Source organism: Bos mutus, chromosome 16 (genome assembly GCF_027580195.1).
Source record: "Bos mutus isolate GX-2022 chromosome 16, NWIPB_WYAK_1.1, whole genome shotgun sequence".
In the NCBI taxonomy this organism is placed as follows: Eukaryota; Metazoa; Chordata; class Mammalia; order Artiodactyla; family Bovidae; genus Bos; species Bos mutus.
Genome location: NC_091632.1, coordinates 72,427,007 through 72,438,643, shown reverse-complemented (window position 1 = coordinate 72,438,643; position 11,637 = coordinate 72,427,007). Strand labels below are relative to the sequence as shown.

Sequence of the window (11,637 nt, the reverse complement as noted above, 5' to 3'; positions counted from 1 at the left end):
CATTCAAATATGAAGGCAAAATCAAAAGCTTACAGACAAGCAAAAGCTGAGAGAATTCAGCACCACAAAACCAGCCGTTCAACAAATGCTGAAGGGTTTTCTCTAGACAGGAAACACAGAAAAGGTTTATAAAATCGAACCCAGAACAACAAAGTAAATGGCAATGGGATCATACTTAACAATAAATACCTTAAATGTAAATGGATTGAATGCCCCAACCAAAAGACAAAGACTGGCTGAACAGATACAAAAACAAAACCCCTACAAGAGACCCCACCTCAAACCAAGGGACACATACAATCTGAGAGTGAAGGGATGGAAAAAGCCATTTCATGCAAAATGGAGACCAAAAGAAAGCAGGAGTAGCAATACTCATATCAGATAAAATAGACTTTGAAATGAAGACCATGAAAAGAGACAAAGAAGGACACTACATAATGATCAAAGGATCAATCCAAGAAGAAGATATAACAATTATAAATATATATGCACCCAACATAGGAGCACCTTAATATCTAAGGCAAAGGCTAACAAGTATGAAAGGGGAAATTAATAGTAACACAATAACAGTGAGAGAATTTAATACCCCACTCACATCTATGGATAGATCAACCAAACAGAGAATTAGCAAGGAAATACAAACTTTAAATGATACAATGGACTAGTTAGATCTCTTTGATAACTATAAGACATTTCACCCCAAAACAATGCATTTCACCTTTTTTCTCAAGTGCACACAGGACATTCTCTAGGATAGATCAGAATCTAGGCCATAAATCTAGCCTTGGTAAATTCAAAAAATTGAAAGAATTTCAAGCATCTTTTTTGATCACAATGCCAACTACAGGAAAGATTAGATGTCAACTACAGGGGGGAAAAAAAAAAAAAATTAAAAATACAAACATACGGAGGCTAAACAACACACTTCTAAATAACCAACAAATCACGGAAGAAATAAAAAAAGGAAATCAAAATATGCATGGAAATAAATGAAAATGAAAACACTACAACCCAAACCTACAGGATTCAGTAAAGGTGGTGCTAAAAGGAAGGTTCATAGCAATACAAGCTTACCTTAAGAAACAAGAGAAAATTCAAATAAATAATCTAACTTCACACCTAAAGCTACTAGAAAACGAAGAAATGAAGAACCCCAAAGTGAGTAGAAGGAAAGGAATCATAAAAATCAAAGCAGAAATAAGTGAAAAAGAAATGAAGGAGACTATAGCAAAAATCAACAAAAATAAAAGCTGGTTCTTTGAGAAGATAAATAGGCAAACCATTAGCCAGATTCATCAAGAAAAAAAGAGAGAAGGATCAAATCAACAAAATTAGAAATGAAATTGGAAAAATCACAACAGACAACACAGAAATACAAAGGATCATTAGAGACTACTATCAACAACTATATGCCAACAAAATAGACAACTGGGAAGAAATGGACAAATTCTTAGAAAAGTATAACTTTCCAAAACTGAACAAAGAAGAAATAGAAAATCTTAACAGACCCATTACAAGCATGAAAATCAAAACTGTACTCAAAATTCTTCCAATAAACAAGAGCCCAGGGCCAGACATCTTCACTGATGAATTCTACCAAAATTTAGAGGAGCTAACACCTGTCCTACTCAAACTCTTCCAGAACATTGCAGAGGAAGGTAATCTCCCACTCATTCCATGAGGCCACCATCACCCTAATACCAAAACCAGATAAAGATGCCGCAAAAAAGAAAACTACAGGCCAATATCACTGATGAACATAGATGCAAAAATCCTCAACAAAATTCTAACAAATATAATCCATTGACATATTAAAAAGATTATACATCATGAATAAGTGGGCTTTATCCCAGAGAGGCAAGGATTCGTCAATATTTGGAAATAAATCAATGTGCAACACCATATTAACAAATTGAAAGATAAAAAAAAATATGATTATCTCAATGGATACAGAGAAAGCCTTTGACAGAATTCAATACCCATTTATGATTAAAAAGTCTCCAGAAAGCAGGCATGGAAGGAACATATCTCAACAGAATTAAAGCCATATTCGATAAACACACAGCAAACATCATCCTCAATGGCAAAAAATGAAAGCATTTCCTCTAAAATCAGGAACAAGACAAGGGTGCCCACTCCCACCACTACTATTCAACATAGTTTTGGAAGCCCTAGGCACAGAAATTAGAGAAGAAAAAGAAATAAAAGGAATCCAGATTAGAAAAGAAGAAGTAAAACTCTCATTGTTTGCAGATGACATGATCTTCTACACAGAAAACCCTAAAGACACTACCAGAAAATTACTAGAGCTAATCAATGAATATAGTAAAGTTGCAGGATATAAAATAAATACACAAATTCCTTGCATTCCTTATACTAACAATAAGAAAACAAAAAGAGAAATTAGGAAAACAATCCCATTCACCATTGCAACAAAAGAAAACATTTTTACTTAGGAATAAATTTATCTAAAGAAACAAAAGATCTATATATAGGAAACTATAAACACTGATGAAAGAAATCAAAGAGGACACAAATAGATGGAGAAATATACCATGCTCATGGATTGGAAGAATCAATATACTAAAAATGAGTATCCTACACAAAGCAATCTATAGATCCCCTGTCAAGCTACCAATGGTATTTTTCACAGAACTAGACAAATAATTTCACAATTTGTATGGAAATACACACACACACACACAAAAACTCAAATAGCCAAAGCAATCTTGAGAAAGAAGAGTGGAACTGGAGGAATAAACCTGCCTGATTTCAGACTATACTACAGAGCTACAGTCATCAAGATAGTATGGTACTGGCACAAAAATAGAAATATAGATCAATGGAACAAAATAGAAAGCCCAGAGATAGATCCATGCACCTATGGACACCTTATTTTTGACAAAAAAGGCAAAAATATGCAATGGAAAAAAGACAATCTCTTCAACAAGTGGTGCTGGGGATACTGGTCAATCACCTGTAAAAGAATGAAACTAGAACACTTTTTAAGACCATACACAAAAGTAAACTCAACATGGATTAAAGATCTAAATGTAAGACCAGAAACTATAAAACTCCTAGAGGAAAACAGGCAGAACACTCTCTGACATAAATCACAGCGAAATCTTCTATGACCTACCTCCCAGAGTAATGGACATAAAAGCAAAAATAAACAAATGGGACCTAATTAAACTTAAAAGCTTTTTCACAATGAAGGAAACTATAAGCAAGGTGAAAAGACAGCTTTCAGAATTGGAGAAAATAGTAGCAAACAAAGCAACTGATGAATTAATCTCCAAAATATACACACAACTCATGCAGCTCAATACCAGAAATATAAAGGACCCAATCAAAAAATGGGCCAAAGAACTAAACAAACATTTCTCCAAAGAAGACATACAGATGGCTAACAAACACATGAAAAGATGCTCAACATCACTCATCAGAGAAATGCAAATCAAAACCACAGTGAGGTACCATCATACGCCAGTCAGAATGGCTGCTATCAAAATGTCTACAAACAGTAAATGCTGGGGAGGGTGCGGAGAAAAGGCAACCCTCTTACACTGTTGGTGGAATTACAGATTAGTAGCACCACTATAGAGAATAGTGTGGAGATTCCTTAAAAAACTGGAAATAGAACTGCCTGTACAACTCAGCAATCCCACTGCTGGGCATACACACAGAGGAACCCATAATTAAAAGACAGATGTATACCTCAATGTTCATTGCAGCAATGTTTACAATAGCTAGGACATGTAAGCAAGCTAGATGTCCATTGGCAGATGAATGGATAAGAAAGTTGTGGTACATATACACAATGGAATATTACTCATTATTTAAAAAAACACACATTTTAGTCAGTTCTAATGAGGTGGATGAAACTGCAGCGTATTATACAGAGTGAAGTAAGTCAGAAAGAAAAACATCAATACAGTATATTAATGCATATATATGGAATTTAGAAAGATGGTAATGATGACCCTATTTGCAAGACAACAAAAGAGACACAGATATAAAGAAGAGACTTTTGGGCTCTGTGGGTGATGGTGAAGGAGGGACGATTTGAGAGAATAGCATTGAAACGTATATTACTATAAATGAAATGGATGACCAGTTCAAATGCAATGCATGAAATAGGACACTCAAAGCTGGTGCACTGGAACAATCCAGAGGGATGGGATGGGGAGGGAAGGGGTTTAGGGATGGAGGGACACAGGTACACCTGTGGCTAATTCTTGTCAGTGTATGGCAAACACCACCACAATATTGTAAAGTAATTAGCCTTTAATTAAAATAAAATTAATTTTAAAAATTAAAAAAAAAAAAAAGAAATGCTATGGCTGAATGAAAAACTGAAAAGGTAAGAGTAATGCCTAGAATAGAAGCTCCTCCAAAAACAAAAACCAATATCCTGACCTCAGTAACTTAAGGATGTGTCATTTTATTTGGAAACGGGTCTTTGCAGATGTTAATTAAAAATTTCAGGATGAAATCATCCGCATTTATCCAGGTGGGCTCTAAATCCAGTGGCAGGTATCCTTGTAAGAAAAATGTAACAATGTAAGATTTCATGGAGACAGAGGCAGATTTTGGAGTTATGCATCCACAAACCCAGGAAATCTTGAACCACTAGAAGCTGGAAATAGGCAAGAGGGAATCTCTACGTACCACAGAGGTAGTGTAATTCAACCATATATTGGCTTTTGAATTTCTGGCATCCAGAAGTGCGAGAGAAAAGTTCTGTTGTTTTAAACCACTCTTATTTTGGTAATTTGTTATAGGAGCTGTGAGAAACTAATACAGTGACTATGGATATGGGAGAAGAATATTGAGTCTATTATTCCTGTATTGTGCCTCTCTCAGAATGAAGATAGGATCTGGAAAACAGAATAAAGCAAGTAGGGATAATATGAGATATATCAAGAGCTGTATATAAAACAATATATGCAATTGATCTATAAGATATGAAATATTATGCAAGTGAAGCTATGTGTCTTCCTTTCTTCTATTCATAAGTTTTTAAAATGCAATGAGAGTATAATTTTATTAATGATAGCTATTTTTGCAGCCAGTTAAGCCAACTGTGCTCTTTTCCCCATGAGGGCCCAGTGTGCAGTAGCTGCAGACAGCTACTGGAATATTTAATTCCTATATTTCAATCTTGGAGAGTTAGATAAAATATTTATCATATGCCTGCCTCATAGCTTAGTCCTTGGTAGTGTATGCAGCCTGTTGCCTGTACAGGTAGCCATAAGGGACCTTGGAGACAACTCTTTTCAGTGGACACCAAGACTGGCATGCCGTTCCCTGTCTAGGCTCCAGACAGACATGTGCACTGCCTTTGGAAAGCCTCAGGGCACACTGGCCAGGGTCCACATTGGACAAGTCATAAGTCTATATCTGCACCAAGCTGTAGAGCAAGGAACACGTGATTGAGACAGTCTGCAGGGCCAAGTTCAAGTTCCTTTGGAGCCGAAAGTCCATATCTCCAATAAGTGGAGATTTACTAAGTTTAATGCAGATGAATTTGAAAACATGGTGGCAGAAAAGCAGCTCATCTGATGCATCCCTAATTGTGGTCTCCTGGACAAATGGCTGGCCTTGCACTCATGAGAGCATTGGTGCTGTTCACTCCTTAATTATGCCCACCAATCAATCCTACTTTCCTGTCAAAAAAAACTAATAGTTATTGTTTTATCTCAAATATCTTCTTTCAATTCATTATTTGATGACAAGCACATTCAGTTTTACTTTAATGCCTAAAAATGAACATATGTCAAAATAAAAATAGGCCAAAATTGGCATAATTATTTCTGGGAAAACAGAACCCACACTTTCACATGTAGCTTGCCATGCTACCACCCTTAATTGTGTCTACTGGAATATTCAATTCCTATATTTCAGTCTTGGAGAGTTGGAGAAAATATTTATCATATGTCTGGCTCATATCTTAAATCCTCAGATCAACCCTATTGGGATTGATATATCAACTCTTGCTGTTGTCCAGAGAAATTATTGACCTCCATAGTCAGTTCAGGGCAATTCAAAAATTTAAAACTAGGTTTGTTGAACTTCCAAGACTGTACTATTTCTCCTTCACCAGATATTTTTGAAGCAAAAAAGGAAGGTGCACTTTAGTTATGTTTCTTCTTTCATAAAAATGAGGATTTTCTATGGGTTTTGCGTTAAATATCAAAGGAGTGGTTTAAATTATGAGGGGCTGCATTGTTAAAACTAAAAAAGGCTTGGTGGGGTCATTTTGCTTAATTTTTGTGACATCTTTGAAATATCATATCATTTTAGCACTTTCCTAATCTATAAAATGATGTGGTACATTTTAACAGCTCTGTTTTATATCTGGCATCATGCTTTATGGTCCATCAGCTACATAGTAGAAATAAGCACAGATATTTTGTGCATGGCATAAAATGTACTCAAAGCCTTTCATTTCACTTGGATAGACTCTCTACAGAAAACAGAATATTATTAATGCTAAATCTAGGAAAATATGTTAATGGTATAATACAAATAAATGCTATAGGTTATATATGCTTTTTAATTGATTTTTTTCTTCATTGTGGTCTGGTAGCCAATTTAATAAGTCATTGTAACCACCATATTCTAATTTCCATGCAAATGGCCAACTATTTGGAATATAAATATCTTCATTAAAACAAATGCATGCAATTTTGCCCTAAAAAAGAGTTAGTTTTATATCATCGCAATTGATAACTTATTTATCCCTAGTGAAATAGTCACCATGATAGTCTTCAGTATACTGATTTTTAAAAACTAAAATAAAACAATGTTGATTGTAATGCAATCAATAAGATAATTTTCAAGATATAGTGGTACTGCAGAAAAAAAAAGGAAGAAAGAAATATTTTTTTCTTGCATCCTATAGCTTGCTTTTTCATTTTCTTAATGGCAAAATTTTAGGAAGTTTTAATTTTGATAAAGCCACTTTAACAATTTTTTTTTCCACTTTTCTTTTTACTGTAAACTAAGAAATCTTGGCCCACTCCAATTGTGCAGAATTTTTCTCCTGTATTGTATTATTTCTGCTTCTATATTTTCACAGTTTTAATGCTTAAATACAGTTAGTTCTGAAACTCCAATACGTTGGCCACCTGATGCGAAGAGCTGACTCATTTGAAAGACCCTGATGCTGGGCAAGATTGAGAACAGGAGGAGAAGGGGACGACAGAGGATGAGATGGTTGGACGGCAACACCGACTCAATGGACATGGGTTTGGGTGGACTCCAGGAGTTGGTGGTGGACAGGGAGGCCTGGCATGCTGCGATTCATGGGGTCGCAAAGAGTTGGACATGACTGAGCTGAACTGAACTGATAGTTCTATGAAAGTGAAAGCTGCTCAGTTGTGTCTGACTCTTTGCGACCCCATGAACTCTATAGTCCATGGAATTGTCCAGGCCAGAATACTGGAGTGGGTAGCCTTTCCCTGATCCAGGGGATCTTCCCAACCCAAAGTTGGCTGAAGTTTCTTTCTTTCTATAAAGGGTATCCTTTTCTTCCAACCATATTTGTTAAGTTACATATGGTTCACTTTGGTACTTTCAAGTCTGTTTCATCAGCTTTCTTTATATAGGTCTAGAGTAGCTTTTACCCTAGCAATTACTTAGCCTTACAACTGAAGTCTTTCCTTTTGACTTTTATACAAAATGCTTTAAGTGATCAAGGCAGAGTAACACTATGGCTGGCAGGAACTTAAAGCCTCCCAGTCCTGTGTAAAGTTGTATGAACTATAAAGTTTACAGCTCCTTTTTTCCTCTGTGCTTGATATTGTGGAATTTCATCTCACAAATCTATGTTTTAGTATTCGGCTGAGATCTGAGTAGTCCAATACTGTTGATTTCTGGGCCTCCTTTACTGTTTATATCCTCTTGCCTTTTTGCAGGCCTGGAAATTTCCAGCCACCTCAGATTTCCTGATCTTAGATACTGTCTGAACTGAAAAAGATGTTGATGAACTCCCTGGTCCTCTTTATTTGCCAAGTTGTCTGAAATGTGCCTGGAAGCGAGCGTCAGTGATATTTTTTTTTTCCCTTCTGAGAAGACAACTTCCCTTCATAGCAGACAATTGCCTATTGACCAATATCTAAAGCAATAATTACATGTGTCCATATGTATTACATGTACTACATATTTTTAAGGTGGAGGGATAGAATTTTTTCCTCTTGCTCCATCAAGGATTCTATAACCCTAGGCTATTATTTTTAATTTACCCTTTAACCAATACTGGCAAGATGTTATTTATTGACAATTTACTGAGTATAAAGTTCATATTCAGAAAGAGTAAGAAAATTTCTGAAGTTTAAGCCACTGAGAAGTCCTTAACTGAAGATTTCAAATTGTGTGTGCTTTATTTTACACCCATGTGAATTTCTATTATCCCATCTTGCTAATATTTTGCTAAAAAAATAAGGGCAACTTAGGCATTGAAAAGAGTAGATATAGATGTGTGTCTGACAGCTTCTGATATGAAAAGTATCTCTATGATTGATTCATAAGTGAGAATGGAGACAAATGGAGTGTGATACTGCCAAGTATGTTGTTTATGGAAACACAAGTACTGGAGCAGCTTTGAAAATTATAATAAAATTAAATGACCAGCAGAAATTGAACACGAAAGAGGAAGGAATAGATCTATATGTGAGGATAATTATTTTTCCATCTGACTATAGACACCCTTAAGAAAATGCCTTCAATCCTCTATATTGTAAGTCATGAGAGAAAGGCAGTTAATTAGACAAGAGATTGTTTAGATATCGAATGGTAACTAAGTAGAATGTTACAGCTAACTACTAGTACCAGATAGAACAAATTAAAGCAGAGTGAAAGATGGTTCTAAATATGGACCAATAAAAGAATGGTTGTATCTGTTAATTGGATTCAGTTCAGATGAACATAACAATTCAGAATAAGAGTTGCTAGATGAAACGCAGGTATTGTTTAAACTTACATAGAAAAATTAGGAGGTAGGAACTCCAGAACAGTATCATAGTTCTATAGTATCATCAGTGAACCACACTTTTTGTCTTTTTATTTCACCATCCTTGTACAAAGCTCCCATCTTCATGTTTCCATCAGATACCTTACAACCATGGTCCAAGAACTTCATTTATCTCCCACTACAAGAAGATGAAGTACTAGTAGGAATGTAAACTGAGTTGGTTCTCAAATAGTCAGACCCAAACAGCACTTATGGTCATGTCCCACGAGTGTATGTTCCTCGGTTCTTTGTCTTGTCACAACAAAGATTTGGAGCGACAGACATTAAAGCCCTCAGCGCGTCACAGCTCTTAGGTCTTGGACAAACCGTGCTACAGCTCTTAAGCAAATCAGTGTTACAGCTCTATTTTATTTAGAAGATAGCAGGAGAATCCAAGACTCGAAGAGAAGAGAGTGGAGGAGTGCGTGGGGAGGGAGAGGGAGGGGGAGGGGGAGGGGGGGGGAGAGAGAGAGCGTGCACGCGCACGCACGCAGGAGATAGAGTCCATGAGAAAGTGCTTTGGCTCCTCCTTTTATATGTTTTTTCCTCCACCTGGGCCTGCCCTATGCAAACTGGGCTTAGCCAGGAGTGCTGTTTGTTCTGCCTGAAGTTTTCACTCTGGTCCTCGGACCTTCCTTTGACCTTCCTTGTCTTTTAGCCACCGCCATTTTGGACTCCTTTTCCCTATTCTACCTACCTAACAGTCACATCTAATTTACCCAAATTTAGTCATATTGTCAAACTGGCTGAAAATAGAAGCTAAGAAAATGTAGACTTTTATAGTAGTAAGATGAGCGCTGCTAAATTCTGGGTCTGATATTGAAGAGGACAGGAGACTCAACTATCTAAATAGGATTTTCTATTTCAACGTTCATTTGAGTAACTAAGAGGATAGGCTAGGAAGGAAGATAATGAACTTCATGCGGGTTGTGTTGAGTGTGCTCTCAGGGCCAGTATGTGGTAGTTTCAAGGGATATGCGTAGGAAGTATATTGGGAATTATGTTATTTTGGACTATGTGTTTGGAAATATAGTTAGGTATTTTGTACAAAGATATATGCAAGAGAAACCAAGACTTTCAGAGGTACCGTACATAACTAATGCTGGTGAGTGATTTTAAAGTGGTCCCGAGTGAACAAATATACTATTCTCTGTGCTGTTTGCAGTTGAACACCGAAACTGCTTAACAGTTTTATATGCTTGAGCTGTTTATGTGTATATTTCAAAAGATGCAACTGTCTATCATCTTGTGAGTGCCTCTTACTACTAACATTCACTTCACGCCAGTTACACAGCTCTCCTTGTTATTTCTTAAATTCTCCAAGCTCACTCCTACCTAACAGCCTTTACTCTTGGTATTGACTAAACTTAAGCCTTCCCCACCTTATCTTCATGGCTCAATTTCTTACCTCTACTGGGTCTTAACTCAAGTATCACCTTGCTCTGAGTCTTAACCATCAGCAAATTGAGAATCAACTCTTCACTACTGATACCTTATGATGAGCAGTGTAGGATTCGTGATATCCAAAGAAAAAGATTTAGCTTCAGGACCAGGGACCAGGCTTGATCACTCAAGAGGTTTTGTGTAGCAGAGTTTTAGTAAAGTATGAAAAGGGACAAAGAAATCTGACACAGACATCAGAAGGAGGACAAAGAGTTCCCCCTCATTAGTCTTAGCAAGGGAGCTATATACTTTTTAAAAATTAGTTATTACAATAAATCAAAAGAATGTCTCAATGTTGTACCAGGCCCACTCCCACAATTTACATTTTAAATTAGCAAGATTAGAACTAACAATAGAAAGGTCTTACCAAACCCACTCCCACAGTATACAAGTTTTAAGATAGCAAGATTAGTTAGAAGGTTCTTGTTAAAGGAGAAACATATCCTCCAGCAAGATACATTGTTATATTGACTAAGACAAAGCAATGTAGAAAAAAATAATGCTTGTCCTTGTCTCCTCCTTGAGAGCCCCAGACCCCTTTCCTTTCCTCGGGGACTCTGGACTTCTTATCAACCTACCTAGGAATTGACTCTCTCAATCCCCCCTTTTCTTTTAGGAGAATTATGTTGCCAAGGGAAAGGGGCATTGTTTTCATTCTATAACTACTTCCTGCTGTTGAGGTAACATATTCTCCTAACCCTCATACTGAGGGTATCTGATCCAGGGGCCCCAGGTAATAGTTGGAGGAGGCTATAGCACTTGTAGGAGCCTGGACAACCATTTGTAACTTAAAAGTTTTTAGACCATTAGAAACAAACCCTGTTATACAGTTACAAATGTAAGGCAAAATAGTCATTAAACAAAGTTAAAACATAATCAAAATTAATAGTTACATTATGTCCAAAATTGCATCAGTCCAGTTTATGATTGTTAGATGTCATCAGATCAAGAAGAGGTGTCACATACAATTGTTGCTGGAGAAGGTATTTGAAGAGTTGAAGAAAAGTCCTTTCCTTGAACTGGAGAAACCTACCATGGGAAGTCTTCAATTGATGAGTAGGGGGAGCACTTTGTAGATCCAGCAGTTAGACCAATTGTGAAGGCTAGGTCAGGGATCTCCTCCCAGAGTTCTCATAATGTCCATTGAAAAGCTAAAAACTGAGTCACATAGTTAATTC

At 36.5% G+C, this 11,637-nt stretch overlaps 1 pseudogene; it reads left to right on the top strand.

The window, feature by feature from the left end:
• The first annotated feature begins 5,065 nt into the window (after nt 1-5,065).
• Nucleotides 5,066-5,275, top strand: LOC138991288 (small nucleolar RNA SNORA70; annotated as a pseudogene).
• The last annotated feature ends 6,362 nt before the right edge of the window (nt 5,276-11,637 follow it).